We start from the raw sequence: 15656 nt of genomic DNA on the forward strand, positions 1-15656 counted from the left end.
CTCATTTTAATAACGACTTTCTCAAAGACATCTTGACATCAATGCCGCATCGACGTCTGCTCTTCTCTCGGTGCGACTCTCAATAAACCCTCAACTGAAAACAAAAGTGCTGATTCTGGCCGCTTCCCTCGCTTACGGCCATACCGTTCCGACTGCGCCCGATCTCGTCTGATCTCGGAAGCTAAGCGGGGCCGGGCTTGGTTAGTACTTGGTTGGGAGACTGCCTGGGAATACCGAGTGCCGTAAGCTTTTTCTTAGTTTCACCTTATCCAGAGGGCCCTGCGTCTTGCCACGAATGTAAAGATGTCACTACCCTTTCATTTCACAAATTACCTTTATTTGTACAAAGACGGCAGTCCCCGCCCACTTTTGCAGAAAGTACTCGTAGCGATCGTATACAACTCACCGATTTCTTCCTCATTTTAATAACGACTTTCTCAAAGACATCTTGACATCAATGCCGCATCGACGTCTGCTCTTCTCTCGGTGCGACTCTCAATAAACCCTCAACTGAAAACAAAAGTGCTGATTCTGGCCGCTTCCCTCGCTTACGGCCATACCGTTCCGACTGCGCCCGATCTCGTCTGATCTCGGAAGCTAAGCGGGGCCGGGCTTGGTTAGTACTTGGTTGGGAGACTGCCTGGGAATACCGAGTGCCGTAAGCTTTTTCTTAGTTTCACCTTATCCAGAGGGCCCTGCGTCTTGCCACGAATGTAAAGATGTCACTACCCTTTCATTTCACAAATTACCTTTATTTGTACAAAGACGGCAGTCCCCGCCCACTTTTGCAGAAAGTACTCGTAGCGATCGTATACAACTCACCGATTTCTTCCTCATTTTAATAACGACTTTCTCAAAGACATCTTGACATCAATGCCGCATCGACGTCTGCTCTTCTCTCGGTGCGACTCTCAATAAACCCTCAACTGAAAACAAAAGTGCTGATTCTGGCCGCTTCCCTCGCTTACGGCCATACCGTTCCGGCTGCGCCCGATCTCGTCTGATCTCGGAAGCTAAGCGGGGCCGGGCTTGGTTAGTACTTGGTTGGGAGACTGCCTGGGAATACCGAGTGCCGTAAGCTTTTTCTTAGTTTCACCTTATCCAGAGGGCCCTGCGTCTTGCCACGAATGTAAAGATGTCACTACCCTTTCATTTCACAAATTACCTTTATTTGTACAAAGACGGCAGTCCCCGCCCACTTTTGCAGAAAGTACTCGTAGCGATCGTATACAACTCACCGATTTCTTCCTCATTTTAATAACGACTTTCTCAAAGACATCTTGACATCAATGCCGCATCGACGTCTGCTCTTCTCTCGGTGCGACTCTCAATAAACCCTCAACTGAAAACAAAAGTGCTGATTCTGGCCGCTTCCCTCGCTTACGGCCATACCGTTCCGGCTGCGCCCGATCTCGTCTGATCTCGGAAGCTAAGCGGGGCCGGGCTTGGTTAGTACTTGGTTGGGAGACTGCCTGGGAATACCGAGTGCCGTAAGCTTTTTCTTAGTTTCACCTTATCCAGAGGGCCCTGCGTCTTGCCACGAATGTAAAGATGTCACTACCCTTTCATTTCACAAATTACCTTTATTTGTACAAAGACGGCAGTCCCCGCCCACTTTTGCAGAAAGTACTCGTAGCGATCGTATACAACTCACCGATTTCTTCCTCATTTTAATAACGACTTTCTCAAAGACATCTTGACATCAATGCCGCATCGACGTCTGCTCTTCTCTCGGTGCGACTCTCAATAAACCCTCAACTGAAAACAAAAGTGCTGATTCTGGCCGCTTCCCTCGCTTACGGCCATACCGTTCCGACTGCGCCCGATCTCGTCTGATCTCGGAAGCTAAGCGGGGCCGGGCTTGGTTAGTACTTGGTTGGGAGACTGCCTGGGAATACCGAGTGCCGTAAGCTTTTTCTTAGTTTCACCTTATCCAGAGGGCCCTGCGTCTTGCCACGAATGTAAAGATGTCACTACCCTTTCATTTCACAAATTACCTTTATTTGTACAAAGACGGCAGTCCCCGCCCACTTTTGCAGAAAGTACTCGTAGCGATCGTATACAACTCACCGATTTCTTCCTCATTTTAATAACGACTTTCTCAAAGACATCTTGACATCAATGCCGCATCGACGTCTGCTCTTCTCTCGGTGCGACTCTCAATAAACCCTCAACTGAAAACAAAAGTGCTGATTCTGGCCGCTTCCCTCGCTTACGGCCATACCGTTCCGACTGCGCCCGATCTCGTCTGATCTCGGAAGCTAAGCGGGGCCGGGCTTGGTTAGTACTTGGTTGGGAGACTGCCTGGGAATACCGAGTGCCGTAAGCTTTTTCTTAGTTTCACCTTATCCAGAGGGCCCTGCGTCTTGCCACGAATGTAAAGATGTCACTACCCTTTCATTTCACAAATTACCTTTATTTGTACAAAGACGGCAGTCCCCGCCCACTTTTGCAGAAAGTACTCGTAGCGATCGTATACAACTCACCGATTTCTTCCTCATTTTAATAACGACTTTCTCAAAGACATCTTGACATCAATGCCGCATCGACGTCTGCTCTTCTCTCGGTGCGACTCTCAATAAACCCTCAACTGAAAACAAAAGTGCTGATTCTGGCCGCTTCCCTCGCTTACGGCCATACCGTTCCGACTGCGCCCGATCTCGTCTGATCTCGGAAGCTAAGCGGGGCCGGGCTTGGTTAGTACTTGGTTGGGAGACTGCCTGGGAATACCGAGTGCCGTAAGCTTTTTCTTAGTTTCACCTTATCCAGAGGGCCCTGCGTCTTGCCACGAATGTAAAGATGTCACTACCCTTTCATTTCACAAATTACCTTTATTTGTACAAAGACGGCAGTCCCCGCCCACTTTTGCAGAAAGTACTCGTAGCGATCGTATACAACTCACCGATTTCTTCCTCATTTTAATAACGACTTTCTCAAAGACATCTTGACATCAATGCCGCATCGACGTCTGCTCTTCTCTCGGTGCGACTCTCAATAAACCCTCAACTGAAAACAAAAGTGCTGATTCTGGCCGCTTCCCTCGCTTACGGCCATACCGTTCCGACTGCGCCCGATCTCGTCTGATCTCGGAAGCTAAGCGGGGCCGGGCTTGGTTAGTACTTGGTTGGGAGACTGCCTGGGAATACCGAGTGCCGTAAGCTTTTTCTTAGTTTCACCTTATCCAGAGGGCCCTGCGTCTTGCCACGAATGTAAAGATGTCACTACCCTTTCATTTCACAAATTACCTTTATTTGTACAAAGACGGCAGTCCCCGCCCACTTTTGCAGAAAGTACTCGTAGCGATCGTATACAACTCACCGATTTCTTCCTCATTTTAATAACGACTTTCTCAAAGACATCTTGACATCAATGCCGCATCGACGTCTGCTCTTCTCTCGGTGCGACTCTCAATAAACCCTCAACTGAAAACAAAAGTGCTGATTCTGGCCGCTTCCCTCGCTTACGGCCATACCGTTCCGACTGCGCCCGATCTCGTCTGATCTCGGAAGCTAAGCGGGGCCGGGCTTGGTTAGTACTTGGTTGGGAGACTGCCTGGGAATACCGAGTGCCGTAAGCTTTTTCTTAGTTTCACCTTATCCAGAGGGCCCTGCGTCTTGCCACGAATGTAAAGATGTCACTACCCTTTCATTTCACAAATTACCTTTATTTGTACAAAGACGGCAGTCCCCGCCCACTTTTGCAGAAAGTACTCGTAGCGATCGTATACAACTCACCGATTTCTTCCTCATTTTAATAACGACTTTCTCAAAGACATCTTGACATCAATGCCGCATCGACGTCTGCTCTTCTCTCGGTGCGACTCTCAATAAACCCTCAACTGAAAACAAAAGTGCTGATTCTGGCCGCTTCCCTCGCTTACGGCCATACCGTTCCGACTGCGCCCGATCTCGTCTGATCTCGGAAGCTAAGCGGGGCCGGGCTTGGTTAGTACTTGGTTGGGAGACTGCCTGGGAATACCGAGTGCCGTAAGCTTTTTCTTAGTTTCACCTTATCCAGAGGGCCCTGCGTCTTGCCACGAATGTAAAGATGTCACTACCCTTTCATTTCACAAATTACCTTTATTTGTACAAAGACGGCAGTCCCCGCCCACTTTTGCAGAAAGTACTCGTAGCGATCGTATACAACTCACCGATTTCTTCCTCATTTTAATAACGACTTTCTCAAAGACATCTTGACATCAATGCCGCATCGACGTCTGCTCTTCTCTCGGTGCGACTCTCAATAAACCCTCAACTGAAAACAAAAGTGCTGATTCTGGCCGCTTCCCTCGCTTACGGCCATACCGTTCCGACTGCGCCCGATCTCGTCTGATCTCGGAAGCTAAGCGGGGCCGGGCTTGGTTAGTACTTGGTTGGGAGACTGCCTGGGAATACCGAGTGCCGTAAGCTTTTTCTTAGTTTCACCTTATCCAGAGGGCCCTGCGTCTTGCCACGAATGTAAAGATGTCACTACCCTTTCATTTCACAAATTACCTTTATTTGTACAAAGACGGCAGTCCCCGCCCACTTTTGCAGAAAGTACTCGTAGCGATCGTATACAACTCACCGATTTCTTCCTCATTTTAATAACGACTTTCTCAAAGACATCTTGACATCAATGCCGCATCGACGTCTGCTCTTCTCTCGGTGCGACTCTCAATAAACCCTCAACTGAAAACAAAAGTGCTGATTCTGGCCGCTTCCCTCGCTTACGGCCATACCGTTCCGGCTGCGCCCGATCTCGTCTGATCTCGGAAGCTAAGCGGGGCCGGGCTTGGTTAGTACTTGGTTGGGAGACTGCCTGGGAATACCGAGTGCCGTAAGCTTTTTCTTAGTTTCACCTTATCCAGAGGGCCCTGCGTCTTGCCACGAATGTAAAGATGTCACTACCCTTTCATTTCACAAATTACCTTTATTTGTACAAAGACGGCAGTCCCCGCCCACTTTTGCAGAAAGTACTCGTAGCGATCGTATACAACTCACCGATTTCTTCCTCATTTTAATAACGACTTTCTCAAAGACATCTTGACATCAATGCCGCATCGACGTCTGCTCTTCTCTCGGTGCGACTCTCAATAAACCCTCAACTGAAAACAAAAGTGCTGATTCTGGCCGCTTCCCTCGCTTACGGCCATACCGTTCCGGCTGCGCCCGATCTCGTCTGATCTCGGAAGCTAAGCGGGGCCGGGCTTGGTTAGTACTTGGTTGGGAGACTGCCTGGGAATACCGAGTGCCGTAAGCTTTTTCTTAGTTTCACCTTATCCAGAGGGCCCTGCGTCTTGCCACGAATGTAAAGATGTCACTACCCTTTCATTTCACAAATTACCTTTATTTGTACAAAGACGGCAGTCCCCGCCCACTTTTGCAGAAAGTACTCGTAGCGATCGTATACAACTCACCGATTTCTTCCTCATTTTAATAACGACTTTCTCAAAGACATCTTGACATCAATGCCGCATCGACGTCTGCTCTTCTCTCGGTGCGACTCTCAATAAACCCTCAACTGAAAACAAAAGTGCTGATTCTGGCCGCTTCCCTCGCTTACGGCCATACCGTTCCGGCTGCGCCCGATCTCGTCTGATCTCGGAAGCTAAGCGGGGCCGGGCTTGGTTAGTACTTGGTTGGGAGACTGCCTGGGAATACCGAGTGCCGTAAGCTTTTTCTTAGTTTCACCTTATCCAGAGGGCCCTGCGTCTTGCCACGAATGTAAAGATGTCACTACCCTTTCATTTCACAAATTACCTTTATTTGTACAAAGACGGCAGTCCCCGCCCACTTTTGCAGAAAGTACTCGTAGCGATCGTATACAACTCACCGATTTCTTCCTCATTTTAATAACGACTTTCTCAAAGACATCTTGACATCAATGCCGCATCGACGTCTGCTCTTCTCTCGGTGCGACTCTCAATAAACCCTCAACTGAAAACAAAAGTGCTGATTCTGGCCGCTTCCCTCGCTTACGGCCATACCGTTCCGGCTGCGCCCGATCTCGTCTGATCTCGGAAGCTAAGCGGGGCCGGGCTTGGTTAGTACTTGGTTGGGAGACTGCCTGGGAATACCGAGTGCCGTAAGCTTTTTCTTAGTTTCACCTTATCCAGAGGGCCCTGCGTCTTGCCACGAATGTAAAGATGTCACTACCCTTTCATTTCACAAATTACCTTTATTTGTACAAAGACGGCAGTCCCCGCCCACTTTTGCAGAAAGTACTCGTAGCGATCGTATACAACTCACCGATTTCTTCCTCATTTTAATAACGACTTTCTCAAAGACATCTTGACATCAATGCCGCATCGACGTCTGCTCTTCTCTCGGTGCGACTCTCAATAAACCCTCAACTGAAAACAAAAGTGCTGATTCTGGCCGCTTCCCTCGCTTACGGCCATACCGTTCCGACTGCGCCCGATCTCGTCTGATCTCGGAAGCTAAGCGGGGCCGGGCTTGGTTAGTACTTGGTTGGGAGACTGCCTGGGAATACCGAGTGCCGTAAGCTTTTTCTTAGTTTCACCTTATCCAGAGGGCCCTGCGTCTTGCCACGAATGTAAAGATGTCACTACCCTTTCATTTCACAAATTACCTTTATTTGTACAAAGACGGCAGTCCCCGCCCACTTTTGCAGAAAGTACTCGTAGCGATCGTATACAACTCACCGATTTCTTCCTCATTTTAATAACGACTTTCTCAAAGACATCTTGACATCAATGCCGCATCGACGTCTGCTCTTCTCTCGGTGCGACTCTCAATAAACCCTCAACTGAAAACAAAAGTGCTGATTCTGGCCGCTTCCCTCGCTTACGGCCATACCGTTCCGACTGCGCCCGATCTCGTCTGATCTCGGAAGCTAAGCGGGGCCGGGCTTGGTTAGTACTTGGTTGGGAGACTGCCTGGGAATACCGAGTGCCGTAAGCTTTTTCTTAGTTTCACCTTATCCAGAGGGCCCTGCGTCTTGCCACGAATGTAAAGATGTCACTACCCTTTCATTTCACAAATTACCTTTATTTGTACAAAGACGGCAGTCCCCGCCCACTTTTGCAGAAAGTACTCGTAGCGATCGTATACAACTCACCGATTTCTTCCTCATTTTAATAACGACTTTCTCAAAGACATCTTGACATCAATGCCGCATCGACGTCTGCTCTTCTCTCGGTGCGACTCTCAATAAACCCTCAACTGAAAACAAAAGTGCTGATTCTGGCCGCTTCCCTCGCTTACGGCCATACCGTTCCGACTGCGCCCGATCTCGTCTGATCTCGGAAGCTAAGCGGGGCCGGGCTTGGTTAGTACTTGGTTGGGAGACTGCCTGGGAATACCGAGTGCCGTAAGCTTTTTCTTAGTTTCACCTTATCCAGAGGGCCCTGCGTCTTGCCACGAATGTAAAGATGTCACTACCCTTTCATTTCACAAATTACCTTTATTTGTACAAAGACGGCAGTCCCCGCCCACTTTTGCAGAAAGTACTCGTAGCGATCGTATACAACTCACCGATTTCTTCCTCATTTTAATAACGACTTTCTCAAAGACATCTTGACATCAATGCCGCATCGACGTCTGCTCTTCTCTCGGTGCGACTCTCAATAAACCCTCAACTGAAAACAAAAGTGCTGATTCTGGCCGCTTCCCTCGCTTACGGCCATACCGTTCCGACTGCGCCCGATCTCGTCTGATCTCGGAAGCTAAGCGGGGCCGGGCTTGGTTAGTACTTGGTTGGGAGACTGCCTGGGAATACCGAGTGCCGTAAGCTTTTTCTTAGTTTCACCTTATCCAGAGGGCCCTGCGTCTTGCCACGAATGTAAAGATGTCACTACCCTTTCATTTCACAAATTACCTTTATTTGTACAAAGACGGCAGTCCCCGCCCACTTTTGCAGAAAGTACTCGTAGCGATCGTATACAACTCACCGATTTCTTCCTCATTTTAATAACGACTTTCTCAAAGACATCTTGACATCAATGCCGCATCGACGTCTGCTCTTCTCTCGGTGCGACTCTCAATAAACCCTCAACTGAAAACAAAAGTGCTGATTCTGGCCGCTTCCCTCGCTTACGGCCATACCGTTCCGACTGCGCCCGATCTCGTCTGATCTCGGAAGCTAAGCGGGGCCGGGCTTGGTTAGTACTTGGTTGGGAGACTGCCTGGGAATACCGAGTGCCGTAAGCTTTTTCTTAGTTTCACCTTATCCAGAGGGCCCTGCGTCTTGCCACGAATGTAAAGATGTCACTACCCTTTCATTTCACAAATTACCTTTATTTGTACAAAGACGGCAGTCCCCGCCCACTTTTGCAGAAAGTACTCGTAGCGATCGTATACAACTCACCGATTTCTTCCTCATTTTAATAACGACTTTCTCAAAGACATCTTGACATCAATGCCGCATCGACGTCTGCTCTTCTCTCGGTGCGACTCTCAATAAACCCTCAACTGAAAACAAAAGTGCTGATTCTGGCCGCTTCCCTCGCTTACGGCCATACCGTTCCGACTGCGCCCGATCTCGTCTGATCTCGGAAGCTAAGCGGGGCCGGGCTTGGTTAGTACTTGGTTGGGAGACTGCCTGGGAATACCGAGTGCCGTAAGCTTTTTCTTAGTTTCACCTTATCCAGAGGGCCCTGCGTCTTGCCACGAATGTAAAGATGTCACTACCCTTTCATTTCACAAATTACCTTTATTTGTACAAAGACGGCAGTCCCCGCCCACTTTTGCAGAAAGTACTCGTAGCGATCGTATACAACTCACCGATTTCTTCCTCATTTTAATAACGACTTTCTCAAAGACATCTTGACATCAATGCCGCATCGACGTCTGCTCTTCTCTCGGTGCGACTCTCAATAAACCCTCAACTGAAAACAAAAGTGCTGATTCTGGCCGCTTCCCTCGCTTACGGCCATACCGTTCCGACTGCGCCCGATCTCGTCTGATCTCGGAAGCTAAGCGGGGCCGGGCTTGGTTAGTACTTGGTTGGGAGACTGCCTGGGAATACCGAGTGCCGTAAGCTTTTTCTTAGTTTCACCTTATCCAGAGGGCCCTGCGTCTTGCCACGAATGTAAAGATGTCACTACCCTTTCATTTCACAAATTACCTTTATTTGTACAAAGACGGCAGTCCCCGCCCACTTTTGCAGAAAGTACTCGTAGCGATCGTATACAACTCACCGATTTCTTCCTCATTTTAATAACGACTTTCTCAAAGACATCTTGACATCAATGCCGCATCGACGTCTGCTCTTCTCTCGGTGCGACTCTCAATAAACCCTCAACTGAAAACAAAAGTGCTGATTCTGGCCGCTTCCCTCGCTTACGGCCATACCGTTCCGACTGCGCCCGATCTCGTCTGATCTCGGAAGCTAAGCGGGGCCGGGCTTGGTTAGTACTTGGTTGGGAGACTGCCTGGGAATACCGAGTGCCGTAAGCTTTTTCTTAGTTTCACCTTATCCAGAGGGCCCTGCGTCTTGCCACGAATGTAAAGATGTCACTACCCTTTCATTTCACAAATTACCTTTATTTGTACAAAGACGGCAGTCCCCGCCCACTTTTGCAGAAAGTACTCGTAGCGATCGTATACAACTCACCGATTTCTTCCTCATTTTAATAACGACTTTCTCAAAGACATCTTGACATCAATGCCGCATCGACGTCTGCTCTTCTCTCGGTGCGACTCTCAATAAACCCTCAACTGAAAACAAAAGTGCTGATTCTGGCCGCTTCCCTCGCTTACGGCCATACCGTTCCGACTGCGCCCGATCTCGTCTGATCTCGGAAGCTAAGCGGGGCCGGGCTTGGTTAGTGCTTGGTTGGGAGACTGCCTGGGAATACCGAGTGCCGTAAGCTTTTTCTTAGTTTCACCTTATCCAGAGGGCCCTGCGTCTTGCCACGAATGTAAAGATGTCACTACCCTTTCATTTCACAAATTACCTTTATTTGTACAAAGACGGCAGTCCCCGCCCACTTTTGCAGAAAGTACTCGTAGCGATCGTATACAACTCACCGATTTCTTCCTCATTTTAATAACGACTTTCTCAAAGACATCTTGACATCAATGCCGCATCGACGTCTGCTCTTCTCTCGGTGCGACTCTCAATAAACCCTCAACTGAAAACAAAAGTGCTGATTCTGGCCGCTTCCCTCGCTTACGGCCATACCGTTCCGACTGCGCCCGATCTCGTCTGATCTCGGAAGCTAAGCGGGGCCGGGCTTGGTTAGTGCTTGGTTGGGAGACTGCCTGGGAATACCGAGTGCCGTAAGCTTTTTCTTAGTTTCACCTTATCCAGAGGGCCCTGCGTCTTGCCACGAATGTAAAGATGTCACTACCCTTTCATTTCACAAATTACCTTTATTTGTACAAAGACGGCAGTCCCCGCCCACTTTTGCAGAAAGTACTCGTAGCGATCGTATACAACTCACCGATTTCTTCCTCATTTTAATAACGACTTTCTCAAAGACATCTTGACATCAATGCCGCATCGACGTCTGCTCTTCTCTCGGTGCGACTCTCAATAAACCCTCAACTGAAAACAAAAGTGCTGATTCTGGCCGCTTCCCTCGCTTACGGCCATACCGTTCCGACTGCGCCCGATCTCGTCTGATCTCGGAAGCTAAGCGGGGCCGGGCTTGGTTAGTGCTTGGTTGGGAGGCTGCCTGGGAATACCGAGTGCCGTAAGCTTTTTCTTAGTTTCACCTTATCCAGAGGGCCCTGCGTCTTGCCACGAATGTAAAGATGTCACTACCCTTTCATTTCACAAATTACCTTTATTTGTACAAAGACGGCAGTCCCCGCCCACTTTTGCAGAAAGTACTCGTAGCAATCGTATACAACTCACCGATTTCTTCCTCATTTTAATAACGACTTTCTCAAAGACATCTTGACATCAATGCCGCATCGACGTCTGCTCTTCTCTCGGTGCGACTCTCAATAAACCCTCAACTGAAAACAAAAGTGCTGATTCTGGCCGCTTCCCTTGCTTACGGCCATACCGTTCCGACTGCGCCCGATCTCGTCTGATCTCGGAAGCTAAGCGGGGCCGGGCTTGGTTAGTGCTTGGTTGGGAGGCTGCCTGGGAATACCGAGTGCCGTAAGCTTTTTCTTAGTTTCACCTTATCCAGAGGGCCCTGCGTCTTGCCACGAATGTAAAGATGTCACTACCCTTTCATTAGACAAATTACCTTTATTTGTACAAAGACGGCAGTCCCCGCCCACTTTTGCAGAAAGTACTCGTAGCAATCGTATACAACTCACCGATTTCTTCCTCATTTTAATAACGACTTTCTCAAAGACATCTTGACATCAATGCCGCATCGACGTCTGCTCTTCTCTCGGTGCGACTCTCAATAAACCCTCAACTGAAAACAAAAGTGCTGATTCTGGCCGCTTCCCTTGCTTACGGCCATACCGTTCCGACTGCGCCCGATCTCGTCTGATCTCGGAAGCTAAGCGGGGCCGGGCTTGGTTAGTGCTTGGTTGGGAGGCTGCCTGGGAATACCGAGTGCCGTAAGCTTTTTCTTAGTTTCACCTTATCCAGAGGGCCCTGCGTCTTGCCACGAATGTAAAGATGTCACTACCCTTTCATTTCACAAATTACCTTTATTTGTACAAAGACGGCAGTCCCCGCCCACTTTTGCAGAAAGTACTCGTAGCAATCGTATACAACTCACCGATTTCTTCCTCATTTTAATAACGACTTTCTCAAAGACATCTTGACATCAATGCCGCATCGACGTCTGCTCTTCTCTCGGTGCGACTCTCAATAAACCCTCAACTGAAAACAAAAGTGCTGATTCTGGCCGCTTCCCTTGCTTACGGCCATACCGTTCCAACTGCGCCCGATCTCGTCTGATCTCGGAAGCTAAGCGGGGCCGGGCTTGGTTAGTGCTTGGTTGGGAGGCTGCCTGGGAATACCGAGTGCCGTAAGCTTTTTCTTAGTTTCACCTTATCCAGAGGGCCCTGCGTCTTGCCACGAATGTAAAGATGTCACTACCCTTTCATTTCACAAATTACCTTTATTTGTACAAAGACGGCAGTCCCCGCCCACTTTTGCAGAAAGTACTCGTAGCAATCGTATACAACTCACCGATTTCTTCCTCATTTTAATAACGACTTTCTCAAAGACATCTTGACATCAATGCCGCATCGACGTCTGCTCTTCTCTCGGTGCGACTCTCAATAAACCCTCAACTGAAAACAAAAGTGCTGATTCTGGCCGCTTCCCTTGCTTACGGCCATACCGTTCCGACTGCGCCCGATCTCGTCTGATCTCGGAAGCTAAGCGGGGCCGGGCTTGGTTAGTGCTTGGTTGGGAGGCTGCCTGGGAATACCGAGTGCCGTAAGCTTTTTCTTAGTTTCACCTTATCCAGAGGGCCCTGCGTCTTGCCACGAATGTAAAGATGTCACTACCCTTTCATTTCACAAATTACCTTTATTTGTACAAAGACGGCAGTCCCCGCCCACTTTTGCAGAAAGTACTCGTAGCAATCGTATACAACTCACCGATTTCTTCCTCATTTTAATAACGACTTTCTCAAAGACATCTTGACATCAATGCCGCATCGACGTCTGCTCTTCTCTCGGTGCGACTCTCAATAAACCCTCAACTGAAAACAAAAGTGCTGATTCTGGCCGCTTCCCTTGCTTACGGCCATACCGTTCCGACTGCGCCCGATCTCGTCTGATCTCGGAAGCTAAGCGGGGCCGGGCTTGGTTAGTGCTTGGTTGGGAGGCTGCCTGGGAATACCGAGTGCCGTAAGCTTTTTCTTAGTTTCACCTTATCCAGAGGGCCCTGCGTCTTGCCACGAATGTAAAGATGTCACTACCCTTTCATTTCACAAATTACCTTTATTTGTACAAAGACGGCAGTCCCCGCCCACTTTTGCAGAAAGTACTCGTAGCAATCGTATACAACTCACCGATTTCTTCCTCATTTTAATAACGACTTTCTCAAAGACATCTTGACATCAATGCCGCATCGACGTCTGCTCTTCTCTCGGTGCGACTCTCAATAAACCCTCAACTGAAAACAAAAGTGCTGATTCTGGCCGCTTCCCTTGCTTACGGCCATACCGTTCCGACTGCGCCCGATCTCGTCTGATCTCGGAAGCTAAGCGGGGCCGGGCTTGGTTAGTGCTTGGTTGGGAGGCTGCCTGGGAATACCGAGTGCCGTAAGCTTTTTCTTAGTTTCACCTTATCCAGAGGGCCCTGCGTCTTGCCACGAATGTAAAGATGTCACTACCCTTTCATTTCACAAATTACCTTTATTTGTACAAAGACGGCAGTCCCCGCCCACTTTTGCAGAAAGTACTCGTAGCAATCGTATACAACTCACCGATTTCTTCCTCATTTTAATAACGACTTTCTCAAAGACATCTTGACATCAATGCCGCATCGACGTCTGCTCTTCTCTCGGTGCGACTCTCAATAAACCCTCAACTGAAAACAAAAGTGCTGATTCTGGCCGCTTCCCTTGCTTACGGCCATACCGTTCCGACTGCGCCCGATCTCGTCTGATCTCGGAAGCTAAGCGGGGCCGGGCTTGGTTAGTGCTTGGTTGGGAGGCTGCCTGGGAATACCGAGTGCCGTAAGCTTTTTCTTAGTTTCACCTTATCCAGAGGGCCCTGCGTCTTGCCACGAATGTAAAGATGTCACTACCCTTTCATTTCACAAATTACCTTTATTTGTACAAAGACGGCAGTCCCCGCCCACTTTTGCAGAAAGTACTCGTAGCAATCGTATACAACTCACCGATTTCTTCCTCATTTTAATAACGACTTTCTCAAAGACATCTTGACATCAATGCCGCATCGACGTCTGCTCTTCTCTCGGTGCGACTCTCAATAAACCCTCAACTGAAAACAAAAGTGCTGATTCTGGCCGCTTCCCTTGCTTACGGCCATACCGTTCCGACTGCGCCCGATCTCGTCTGATCTCGGAAGCTAAGCGGGGCCGGGCTTGGTTAGTGCTTGGTTGGGAGGCTGCCTGGGAATACCGAGTGCCGTAAGCATTTTCTTAGTTTCACCTTATCCAGAGGGCCCTGCGTCTTGCCACGAATGTAAAGATGTCACTACCCTTTCATTTCACAAATTACCTTTATTTGTACAAAGACGGCAGTCCCCGCCCACTTTTGCAGAAAGTACTCGTAGCAATCGTATACAACTCACCGATTTCTTCCTCATTTTAATAACGACTTTCTCAAAGACATCTTGACATCAATGCCGCATCGACGTCTGCTCTTCTCTCGGTGCGACTCTCAATAAACCCTCAACTGAAAACAAAAGTGCTGATTCTGGCCGCTTCCCTTGCTTACGGCCATACCGCTCCGACTGCGCCCGATCTCGTCTGATCTCGGAAGCTAAGCGGGGCCGGGCTTGGTTAGTGCTTGGTTGGGAGGCTGCCTGGGAATACCGAGTGCCGTAAGCTTTTTCTTAGTTTCACCTTATCCAGAGGGCCCTGCGTCTTGCCACGAATGTAAAGATGTCACTACCCTTTCATTTCACAAATTACCTTTATTTGTACAAAGACGGCAGTCCCCGCCCACTTTTGCAGAAAGTACTCGTAGCGATCGTATACAACTCACCGATTTCTTCCTCATTTTAATAACGACTTTCTCAAAGACATCTTGACATCAATGCCGCATCGACGTCTGCTCTTCTCTCGGTGCGACTCTCAATAAACCCTCAACTGAAAACAAAAGTGCTGATTCTGGCCGCTTCCCTCGCTTACGGCCATACCGTTCCGACTGCGCCCGATCTCGTCTGATCTCGGAAGCTAAGCGGGGCCGGGCTTGGTTAGTACTTGGTTGGGAGACTGCCTGGGAATACCGAGTGCCGTAAGCTTTTTCTTAGTTTCACCTTATCCAGAGGGCCCTGCGTCTTGCCACGAATGTAAAGATGTCACTACCCTTTCATTTCACAAATTACCTTTATTTGTACAAAGACGGCAGTCCCCGCCCACTTTTGCAGAAAGTACTCGTAGCGATCGTATACAACTCACCGATTTCTTCCTCATTTTAATAACGACTTTCTCAAAGACATCTTGACATCAATGCCGCATCGACGTCTGCTCTTCTCTCGGTGCGACTCTCAATAAACCCTCAACTGAAAACAAAAGTGCTGATTCTGGCCGCTTCCCTTGCTTACGGCCATACCGTTCCGACTGCGCCCGATCTCGTCTGATCTCGGAAGCTAAGCGGGGCCGGGCTTGGTTAGTGCTTGGTTGGGAGGCTGCCTGGGAATACCGAGTGCCGTAAGCTTTTTCTTAGTTTCACCTTATCCAGAGGGCCCTGCGTCTTGCCACGAATGTAAAGATGTCACTACCCTTTCATTTCACAAATTACCTTTATTTGTACAAAGACGGCAGTCCCCGCCCACTTTTGCAGAAAGTACTCGTAGCAATCGTATACAACTCACCGATTTCTTCCTCATTTTAATAACGACTTTCTCAAAGACATCTTGACATCAATGCCGCATCGACGTCTGCTCTTCTCTCGGTGCGACTCTCAATAAACCCTCAACTGAAAACAAAAGTGCTGATTCTGGCCGCTTCCCTTGCTTACGGCCATACCGTTCCGACTGCGCCCGATCTCGTCTGATCTCGGAAGCTAAGCGGGGCCGGGCTTGGTTAGTGCTTGGTTGGGAGGCTGCCTGGGAATACCGAGTGCCGTAAGCTTTTTCTTAGTTTCAC

At 48.9% G+C, this 15656-nt stretch overlaps 36 non-coding genes and 2 pseudogenes across 36 annotated transcripts; all 38 read left to right on the top strand.

Moving 5' to 3' along the window:
* Positions 1-130: 130 nt before the first annotated feature.
* Positions 131-249, top strand: LOC140589192 (5S ribosomal RNA). Its single transcript, XR_011990369.1, has one exon. It is a non-coding gene; the product is annotated as a 5S ribosomal RNA (ribosomal RNA).
* A 297-nt stretch (positions 250-546) lies between these two features.
* LOC140589193 (5S ribosomal RNA) lies at positions 547-665 on the top strand. The gene has a single exon (XR_011990370.1). It is a non-coding gene; the product is annotated as a 5S ribosomal RNA (ribosomal RNA).
* A 297-nt stretch (positions 666-962) lies between these two features.
* Positions 963-1081, top strand: LOC140589232 (5S ribosomal RNA). The gene has a single exon (XR_011990409.1). It is a non-coding gene; the product is annotated as a 5S ribosomal RNA (ribosomal RNA).
* A 297-nt stretch (positions 1082-1378) lies between these two features.
* Positions 1379-1497, top strand: LOC140589234 (5S ribosomal RNA). The gene has a single exon (XR_011990411.1). It is a non-coding gene; the product is annotated as a 5S ribosomal RNA (ribosomal RNA).
* Positions 1498-1794: 297 nt separating this feature from the next.
* LOC140589194 (5S ribosomal RNA) lies at positions 1795-1913 on the top strand. The gene has a single exon (XR_011990371.1). It is a non-coding gene; the product is annotated as a 5S ribosomal RNA (ribosomal RNA).
* Positions 1914-2210: 297 nt separating this feature from the next.
* Positions 2211-2329, top strand: LOC140589195 (5S ribosomal RNA). The gene has a single exon (XR_011990372.1). It is a non-coding gene; the product is annotated as a 5S ribosomal RNA (ribosomal RNA).
* A 297-nt stretch (positions 2330-2626) lies between these two features.
* On the top strand, positions 2627-2745 carry LOC140589196 (5S ribosomal RNA). Its single transcript, XR_011990373.1, has one exon. It is a non-coding gene; the product is annotated as a 5S ribosomal RNA (ribosomal RNA).
* A 297-nt stretch (positions 2746-3042) lies between these two features.
* Positions 3043-3161, top strand: LOC140589197 (5S ribosomal RNA). Its single transcript, XR_011990374.1, has one exon. It is a non-coding gene; the product is annotated as a 5S ribosomal RNA (ribosomal RNA).
* Positions 3162-3458: 297 nt separating this feature from the next.
* On the top strand, positions 3459-3577 carry LOC140589198 (5S ribosomal RNA). Its single transcript, XR_011990375.1, has one exon. It is a non-coding gene; the product is annotated as a 5S ribosomal RNA (ribosomal RNA).
* Positions 3578-3874: 297 nt separating this feature from the next.
* On the top strand, positions 3875-3993 carry LOC140589199 (5S ribosomal RNA). The gene has a single exon (XR_011990376.1). It is a non-coding gene; the product is annotated as a 5S ribosomal RNA (ribosomal RNA).
* Positions 3994-4290: 297 nt separating this feature from the next.
* On the top strand, positions 4291-4409 carry LOC140589201 (5S ribosomal RNA). Its single transcript, XR_011990378.1, has one exon. It is a non-coding gene; the product is annotated as a 5S ribosomal RNA (ribosomal RNA).
* A 297-nt stretch (positions 4410-4706) lies between these two features.
* On the top strand, positions 4707-4825 carry LOC140589235 (5S ribosomal RNA). The gene has a single exon (XR_011990412.1). It is a non-coding gene; the product is annotated as a 5S ribosomal RNA (ribosomal RNA).
* Positions 4826-5122: 297 nt separating this feature from the next.
* On the top strand, positions 5123-5241 carry LOC140589236 (5S ribosomal RNA). The gene has a single exon (XR_011990413.1). It is a non-coding gene; the product is annotated as a 5S ribosomal RNA (ribosomal RNA).
* A 297-nt stretch (positions 5242-5538) lies between these two features.
* LOC140589237 (5S ribosomal RNA) lies at positions 5539-5657 on the top strand. Its single transcript, XR_011990414.1, has one exon. It is a non-coding gene; the product is annotated as a 5S ribosomal RNA (ribosomal RNA).
* A 297-nt stretch (positions 5658-5954) lies between these two features.
* On the top strand, positions 5955-6073 carry LOC140589238 (5S ribosomal RNA). The gene has a single exon (XR_011990415.1). It is a non-coding gene; the product is annotated as a 5S ribosomal RNA (ribosomal RNA).
* A 297-nt stretch (positions 6074-6370) lies between these two features.
* On the top strand, positions 6371-6489 carry LOC140589202 (5S ribosomal RNA). The gene has a single exon (XR_011990379.1). It is a non-coding gene; the product is annotated as a 5S ribosomal RNA (ribosomal RNA).
* A 297-nt stretch (positions 6490-6786) lies between these two features.
* Positions 6787-6905, top strand: LOC140589203 (5S ribosomal RNA). Its single transcript, XR_011990380.1, has one exon. It is a non-coding gene; the product is annotated as a 5S ribosomal RNA (ribosomal RNA).
* Positions 6906-7202: 297 nt separating this feature from the next.
* Positions 7203-7321, top strand: LOC140589204 (5S ribosomal RNA). The gene has a single exon (XR_011990381.1). It is a non-coding gene; the product is annotated as a 5S ribosomal RNA (ribosomal RNA).
* Positions 7322-7618: 297 nt separating this feature from the next.
* LOC140589205 (5S ribosomal RNA) lies at positions 7619-7737 on the top strand. Its single transcript, XR_011990382.1, has one exon. It is a non-coding gene; the product is annotated as a 5S ribosomal RNA (ribosomal RNA).
* Positions 7738-8034: 297 nt separating this feature from the next.
* LOC140589206 (5S ribosomal RNA) lies at positions 8035-8153 on the top strand. The gene has a single exon (XR_011990383.1). It is a non-coding gene; the product is annotated as a 5S ribosomal RNA (ribosomal RNA).
* Positions 8154-8450: 297 nt separating this feature from the next.
* On the top strand, positions 8451-8569 carry LOC140589207 (5S ribosomal RNA). Its single transcript, XR_011990384.1, has one exon. It is a non-coding gene; the product is annotated as a 5S ribosomal RNA (ribosomal RNA).
* Positions 8570-8866: 297 nt separating this feature from the next.
* LOC140589208 (5S ribosomal RNA) lies at positions 8867-8985 on the top strand. Its single transcript, XR_011990385.1, has one exon. It is a non-coding gene; the product is annotated as a 5S ribosomal RNA (ribosomal RNA).
* Positions 8986-9282: 297 nt separating this feature from the next.
* LOC140589209 (5S ribosomal RNA) lies at positions 9283-9401 on the top strand. Its single transcript, XR_011990386.1, has one exon. It is a non-coding gene; the product is annotated as a 5S ribosomal RNA (ribosomal RNA).
* A 297-nt stretch (positions 9402-9698) lies between these two features.
* LOC140589833 (5S ribosomal RNA) lies at positions 9699-9817 on the top strand. Its single transcript, XR_011991012.1, has one exon. It is a non-coding gene; the product is annotated as a 5S ribosomal RNA (ribosomal RNA).
* A 297-nt stretch (positions 9818-10114) lies between these two features.
* Positions 10115-10233, top strand: LOC140589835 (5S ribosomal RNA). The gene has a single exon (XR_011991014.1). It is a non-coding gene; the product is annotated as a 5S ribosomal RNA (ribosomal RNA).
* A 297-nt stretch (positions 10234-10530) lies between these two features.
* Positions 10531-10649, top strand: LOC140589962 (5S ribosomal RNA). The gene has a single exon (XR_011991141.1). It is a non-coding gene; the product is annotated as a 5S ribosomal RNA (ribosomal RNA).
* Positions 10650-10946: 297 nt separating this feature from the next.
* LOC140589963 (5S ribosomal RNA) lies at positions 10947-11065 on the top strand. Its single transcript, XR_011991142.1, has one exon. It is a non-coding gene; the product is annotated as a 5S ribosomal RNA (ribosomal RNA).
* A 297-nt stretch (positions 11066-11362) lies between these two features.
* Positions 11363-11481, top strand: LOC140589964 (5S ribosomal RNA). Its single transcript, XR_011991143.1, has one exon. It is a non-coding gene; the product is annotated as a 5S ribosomal RNA (ribosomal RNA).
* Positions 11482-11778: 297 nt separating this feature from the next.
* Positions 11779-11897, top strand: LOC140590150 (5S ribosomal RNA; annotated as a pseudogene).
* Positions 11898-12194: 297 nt separating this feature from the next.
* On the top strand, positions 12195-12313 carry LOC140589965 (5S ribosomal RNA). The gene has a single exon (XR_011991144.1). It is a non-coding gene; the product is annotated as a 5S ribosomal RNA (ribosomal RNA).
* A 297-nt stretch (positions 12314-12610) lies between these two features.
* LOC140589966 (5S ribosomal RNA) lies at positions 12611-12729 on the top strand. The gene has a single exon (XR_011991145.1). It is a non-coding gene; the product is annotated as a 5S ribosomal RNA (ribosomal RNA).
* A 297-nt stretch (positions 12730-13026) lies between these two features.
* Positions 13027-13145, top strand: LOC140589968 (5S ribosomal RNA). The gene has a single exon (XR_011991147.1). It is a non-coding gene; the product is annotated as a 5S ribosomal RNA (ribosomal RNA).
* Positions 13146-13442: 297 nt separating this feature from the next.
* Positions 13443-13561, top strand: LOC140589969 (5S ribosomal RNA). Its single transcript, XR_011991148.1, has one exon. It is a non-coding gene; the product is annotated as a 5S ribosomal RNA (ribosomal RNA).
* Positions 13562-13858: 297 nt separating this feature from the next.
* Positions 13859-13977, top strand: LOC140590046 (5S ribosomal RNA; annotated as a pseudogene).
* Positions 13978-14274: 297 nt separating this feature from the next.
* On the top strand, positions 14275-14393 carry LOC140589852 (5S ribosomal RNA). The gene has a single exon (XR_011991031.1). It is a non-coding gene; the product is annotated as a 5S ribosomal RNA (ribosomal RNA).
* Positions 14394-14690: 297 nt separating this feature from the next.
* Positions 14691-14809, top strand: LOC140589210 (5S ribosomal RNA). Its single transcript, XR_011990387.1, has one exon. It is a non-coding gene; the product is annotated as a 5S ribosomal RNA (ribosomal RNA).
* Positions 14810-15106: 297 nt separating this feature from the next.
* Positions 15107-15225, top strand: LOC140589970 (5S ribosomal RNA). Its single transcript, XR_011991149.1, has one exon. It is a non-coding gene; the product is annotated as a 5S ribosomal RNA (ribosomal RNA).
* Positions 15226-15522: 297 nt separating this feature from the next.
* On the top strand, positions 15523-15641 carry LOC140589971 (5S ribosomal RNA). The gene has a single exon (XR_011991150.1). It is a non-coding gene; the product is annotated as a 5S ribosomal RNA (ribosomal RNA).
* The last annotated feature ends 15 nt before the right edge of the window (positions 15642-15656 follow it).

This window comes from Paramormyrops kingsleyae, chromosome 4 (genome assembly GCF_048594095.1).
Source record: "Paramormyrops kingsleyae isolate MSU_618 chromosome 4, PKINGS_0.4, whole genome shotgun sequence".
Lineage (NCBI taxonomy): Eukaryota > Metazoa > Chordata > Actinopteri > Osteoglossiformes > Mormyridae > Paramormyrops > Paramormyrops kingsleyae.